This window comes from Clinocottus analis, unplaced genomic scaffold, assembly GCF_023055335.1.
Source record: "Clinocottus analis isolate CAN_PGR_092001 unplaced genomic scaffold, fCliAna1.0.p SCAF_3, whole genome shotgun sequence".
Taxonomy (NCBI): Eukaryota; Metazoa; Chordata; class Actinopteri; order Perciformes; family Cottidae; genus Clinocottus; species Clinocottus analis.
Window position 1 is genome coordinate 3,362,198 of NW_027176042.1, and position 6,454 is coordinate 3,368,651.

General features: G+C 41.5%; 1 protein-coding gene across 1 annotated transcript in view; it reads right to left on the reverse strand.

The window, feature by feature from the left end:
• Window positions 1-5,609, reverse strand: part of cntn2 (contactin 2) — a 54,119-nt gene extending 48,510 nt beyond the window's left edge. The window contains exon 1 of the mRNA XM_068593443.1: window positions 5,338-5,609. The gene's annotated coding sequence lies outside the window, so the exon portion shown is untranslated. The remainder of the gene's footprint in view (window positions 1-5,337) is intronic.
• Window positions 5,610-6,454: the final 845 nt, after the last annotated feature.

Below are 6,454 nucleotides of genomic sequence, written 5' to 3' on the forward strand. Positions count from 1 at the left end.
TATCGGCACTTATATTTTTTCCACTTCAAACACTATCTGTGTTTACTATGAATATGAACATATGCTCAATCAAATATAGAGATAGCGTCATCATTCCATAGTTTGTCCACTAGAGAGCACTGACAAGAATATTTTTCCATTCTAAGACAACCTCAGACAATCATGTCTCTGCCACAACTCTTAATCATAATCATAATTAATAATGTATCCTTTATTAATCCCCTTTGGGAAATTCTTCTCTGCATTTGACCCATCCTTGATTAAGGAGCAGTGGGCTGCCCTGTGAGGCACCCAGGGAGCAATTAAGGGTTAAGTGTCTTGCTCAAGGACACTTCGACATGTGAACTATGGGGGGACCCGGTATCGAACCGGATACCTTACGGTTACAAGACAACCACTTTCGAAAATGATCATTAGCCGATAAATACATATTCTCAGTGTTCCCTACACCGTCTGGTGCTCTTTTAGGCCTCATCCATATTTGTGCCTCTTTAAAAAAAAACAAATAATATCATAATTGGCATTGGCTGCAAAAACCTTATATTGGTCATTTAATCAGAATTCGGTCAAAACGTCTGTACAATATGATCAAATGGATTCCTTCATAGTAGGTAAATCTACATGTGTTACCGTTATGAGCACCATTTGGTACAATGACTGTTGGAAATACCATGGAAGCCCATCGTGAGGGCCGACACGATGTTTTCACATCTGATTCCAGTCGTCGTAACATGATCTGGGTGCGATGCACCTCTGCTAATGTTATTTCGTACAACAGCTAATCACACCTGAAGAGATGACTATGTGAGCACCAGTCTGACACCAGACTCCACGTTGTTCCTGTAAAATAGAATATGTTCAGAATATCGCAATACACTGAACAATAAACAGGCAAATATAACGGCTCTGGCGTTGGTATGGCAGAGGGCTAAGCTAACAGTTTCACCCTGTTCACAGTCTTTGCGCTTAACATCTCGTCAAAGCTGACCAAGGGGATCTTCTTCAGGTGGATTAAAAGTGTTTTCACATACTGGGCAGTCAGTGAGCACTTGGTACTTTAGCTGGACAACAAGGATCTAAACCATCCCTTGTGTTGCCCTGACCTAGACTTAAAGCCACTCAGGGGCTGCATAATGAATGAACTGACGGGTTCGCCGTAGCACCGCTGAGTAGTGTCTAGCCAAAAAACAGAGTCCAACTTCTGCTTCTGCTTTGCATCCAAAAAGTACGTACTCATTGCTCACTGTTCGCGGCCCTCAATGTGTTACATGCCAAAAGCATGCATCAACCCAGTGACAGAACACAGCATGTTGTTTGGCACCATTTCAGCTGAGTGTCTTTAGAGCGTTTTGCCGTCATACTTGTTTCCCTCCTCTGAGGGCGGAGCTCACATACGTAGCACTCTGCAGTCTGCTTGCTTATTGCTCTCTACCAATATTAGCTTCTTTGACTCGACAATGTTGGGATGGAAAAGAACACGCACGCAGGCCGACTTCAACCATGGTCACCGAAACCCACACTAAAGTAGAAGAGCGGCGGGTGGGGAAAGTAACTAAGCAAAGGCTAATAAATGTAGTGTCAAATGCCACAGGCCTTCAGGAAGTATCGTGCCTTCCGGCTGCTGTGTGAAAACACAATTTTGCTTTGTAATCCACTGCAGCAGGATGCATGTTGTGTTGTTGTGATGCTGATGTGCTGAGGTGGCTCACACAGATGCTGTTATTAAAAAAAAAATGCCGCTTTTCATATGAAGAGAATGTTGTAGTCTGATTTTTAAAAGCACTTTCCACACTTTGCACTTATTGCCAATGTGTTCTGGCAGCAGGTGTTTTGCTTGAGCCTTGCCATGATCGGGAGCTGCATGCTGGCACCAGCCCCTTGGCTGCCCTCTAGTCAACTGTTCCAGGTATTATAAGCAATCATCTCTGCTGACCTTTGCCTTCGATCCATGATCAAATGCTCTTATAGAGGAAATGTCCTGAAGCGGATCCCCATCAAACAAGAGAACCGCTCTTGCTGGCAAAGACATTATATGTTGTTCTTGGACAAGGGCTGCTGGGCTCAATCTGAATCAGTCCTCTCATTCGGGCTATTGCTGACGAGCCATCTGAGGCAGCACACAGTGGTAGGTGCTGGGTTACTTGCTGGCTGTGACCAATCGGCACTTTGCTGCAGTTGGCTCAAATTTACTGGATGTAATCCTCTGCCATTGTATCAAGCCTGTTTGAAGTAGCTGCCTTTCTTTATTAATTTACCAGGTAGGAGTTTGTTGCATTTGATGATGCTTTGGGAGAACAGTCAAAGGCCTGGGGAACTGCTACTTTAGCAGCAGTTGCAGTTCGCATAGCTTCCAGCTCAAGTTACCCTCGTCACCTTTTCAGCATTTGCTCTTGTTCCTCCAACGTATGTTTTTCCCTTAGAGCTGCTGGACCAGCAAGCTGCACAGCCCTGTCTGCCTCTGCTTCGCTTCCTGCAGAGGACATGGTGCTAGAGTTCCTACTGCAGGCCCTCTTTCTGCATGTGCATTGAGCAACATTTGAAACACTTTGTCCTCAGACTTAATACCATCATCACCATTAAAAGGCATAATGTTCAGAAAAACATCACAAATAAATTCATCATTACACTTTTTGCTTTGAACCACGTGTCACGCCTTTCCTTTTCATCACCAGATAATATCCCTTCAAAGAACCCTAGACACCTTTTTCATCATCACAAAAACTGACGAGATCATCAAGAACACATTGTATCTCGGCTTTTATCTGTTTGTCTGCATTATTTTTCTTAACTTGGTAGTATTATTTAGCTTAGCTTTTCTTTCCTAGCAGCCAGCAGCCTTTCCAGCTTTTCTGCAAAGTCTTTTTAGTTACATTTCACTCCATATTTTTCCTTTGTCCTTGTGTATTGTTGTGGCTATAATGGTCGACTGAGCAGGCCTGTCAAGTTTTACGTGCATCGAATAAGTGAATTGTCCCCTCTATTCAGCCACCAGCGCTTAGCATGATAACATGGTGCTAGCATGATAACATAGCGCTAACATTATCATGATAATATGGTGGTAACGTTATCAAGGTAGCATGGTGATAACATTGGCATGACAAGGTGGTAATGTTATCATGATAACATGGTGGAATTAGAACGCTAATGCTAGCTAGCTAACAAGCCAGACACTAAATGAGAGTGTATTGATTGATTGTAATGCTACTTTGTGGTTACTAAAAAAAAAAGCAAAAAGTGAAAGCGATAAACAGTGTGGGGAGAGGAGACGAGACAAGGGGGATTTATTATTGGTAACATATTATTTGATTTATATTATTTGTTAACATCATGCTGCAAAGCCAGGATCTTCCAAGTAAAGATAATGCAGACGTTTCTCAAAACCAGCATTCTCTTTACTGACCAGCAGGGAGCGACTCCTCCTGTTGCAAAATTAAGTTCAATTGTATGGAAGTCTACTAAAAAATTACTTCACTTCTCTCTTGATTTATTACCTCAGTAAACATTGTAAATACAAGTTTATGGTGTTGATCTCTCGTTTCAAGTCTTCTTCATTACGGCATGATGTTCGTTAAATTATGGTCCATTTTGAGTCATAAAGAGCATAAAGCAAGGTATGCTTTAGGGCGGGGCTTACTGTGATTGACCGGTCACTGCCGCGACCAGACACGTTTACGGCGCTTCAAAACATCAGTCCACAATCAATGGATGACGTCACAATGACTACGTCCACTTCTTATTGACAGTAAAGCAGTACGCTAAATTTAGAATACTTTCACCACTAAACCATGCCGTCAGAGAACCCGTACCCATGATGCACTTATCTGCGCCCTCTTCAAAGCCCCCAGACTCAAAATATTCTACAATATAGTGTACACTTAAACTGATATAGACATTTTTAGGTGTCTAAAATTCGACCACAGCAGTGCATTGCTTTGCTCCTGTACTGCTCCTCCTGTCTGTTTCTCCAAACTCCCTCTACTGTAGTAATACAGAGACTATAGAGAAGTACTTCATACAACCTCACTTCTCAATACTAAAAATATCCCTTTAGAGCAGCAATCATCAATTGCCATTTAAATAAATGTCTGTTAAGTCATTATCCATCCCCGTTCCGCCAGACTCAAGTGATGATGAGTATTGCAATATTTATAGATTCGCAGTATTATAAACTGAGTGTCTGTGGTGACATTTAGAACAAATGTGTTTGGTATTCAAAATCATGTGGGGGGGAAAATATTGTGCGTTTTAATATAACACACAACAGGCTATATATATATATATATATATATATATATATATATATATATATATATATATATATATATATATATATATATATATAGCCTGTTGTGTGTAGTGTTATATTAAACACATTATATATATATATATATATATATATATATATATATATATATATATATATATATATATATATATATATATATATATATATATATTGAAGCACAGATGATACTGAATCACAGGCTGGTCACGTCTTCTCCCATCCACGAAAATTCCTCGCCTTCATGTTGCTTTCAATGAGGGGAAATTATAATTAGTAATTTGTGCGTTGGTGCTCCAGTCCAGTAGTATTGGCCCCCTCTTTTTTTTTTTGGAGAGCACTACTGGACCTGATTCAGTCCGCCAAAAAGAGCTTCAGCAAAAACTGTATAACAACCTGAGTCTGCATGGCTACAAACCCCCTTTGAAAGACTCAACACAGGGAAGGAAATGCTCGCAGCATTATGTTGCTTCAAATTAGCTTTGGCCGGAGAACACGTGTGTGGAGTAGCATGTCTTAACCCCGCGTGGTTCCCACGTCTCCAGCAAACAGCCTGAACCCCTTAAGTAAAATAACCGACACCCTCGCATAGAGGACTCAAAGACTCAAAGACTTCACCGGTTGAAGTTCACTTGACTTGTTTTAGCCGAGGCGAGGAGCCGGGCTCCTTCACGGACGTCTTGAGGTGGAGTTCACGTACCGGGCTGCGTTCAATGGCCAGATTTAACATGAAGTTTGGCGTGACGTTGCCCACCGGAGCGCTGCGCGGTGAACGGGGCTCAGCACCGGTAACTCCTGGGGGGCTCCTCTGGGTCTGTCCGAGGCAGCCGACACATGTGTTATTGCGTCAAAAAAAAAAAAAAATACTAATAAGCGGTACACCCGTTCATACTGAAGCTCTTGGGGAAACCGCTTTTCAACAACATCCCGGGAGAAAAAAAAACCCGCATCTGCCGTTCAGCGCATGTTGCGCCAAAAGGTGGGCTGAATGAGACCGAACCAGACGAGGAGACGGATAACGGGGTTTGGTGACAGGTGTGGGTTTGTTTACCTACCTATGATGCGGATAGTCGTCTTCGCGGGCAGCTGCGGATGCGGAGCCGCGGATGGTGAGCAGGAGGCTGGGTGATGCTGCTCGCGACGTCGGTGGAACCAGCACCCGTGTTTCAGATGTCAGAAGCGCAGCTTTGTTACTGTAACTCTCCTTCTCCCCGCATTCAAGGACGAGCCAGCTTCTCTCTATCTCTCTCGCTGTCTCTCTCTCTAATTTCTTCCTCTCCTCTGCATCCCTGCTTTCTTTCGATCACCTTCTGGTCTCCTTTTACCAGTGTCAAGCCCGCGAAAATCCAGCAAGAGTACTTCCGGTATCCATATGACAAATTAAACGTCTGCTGCCGAATAATTTTAACCCATCTGTCTTTACTTGAATAGCCAGCTCGTATAACTTCTACTGTTAGTAACTACATTAATTAATCAGTGTATTGTCTAATTTAAATATATATATATATATATGTTTGAATAATTCTTCTAATTCTTGAATAATATTTTTGTTTTATGATTTTGCATCTTTACTGTAAATTAAAGATGGTATAGGCTCAGAGACGGGGAGACAGAGGAACTTCTCAAAAGCACAGAATATTTTATGTTTTTCAAATACCTTTAATGTCACTTTTGTCTCTCTGACTGGACTAAAGAAATGGAGCAATGTTATATTACTGTGGAAATACTGATTCTGAAACCATGATGCTCTTCTACTACTACTATGCTAAAGAAATCTAATATACTTGAGTAAACGTTATTCTTTTTGTCCTAATGTTTAATTCAGGGTATCAAGACCACATTCACATGACTTTGTACGTGATCCTCAATTTACAATTAGAGCTACCAACCTTATGTATTTATGTCAGCTGATCTCTACTCCAGCATAGTGTATTCAAAGAAGGTTTCAAGATGACTAATGCTGTACGGTAAATCTTACCGACTAAAAAAGTAGTAACATCACACAACTGTCGCCTCTTATGAGCTGGCTGAAGTGTAAATAGTAATCCTCAACATGTGTTGTGTTCAGAATTATAAAGATAGTTGGAGAACATTTGCACATTAAAGAAGACGTCGGCTCTACCGAATGATTTTCTAGGAAAGATTTTAAGGTATTCTGTTATCAAATGGTTT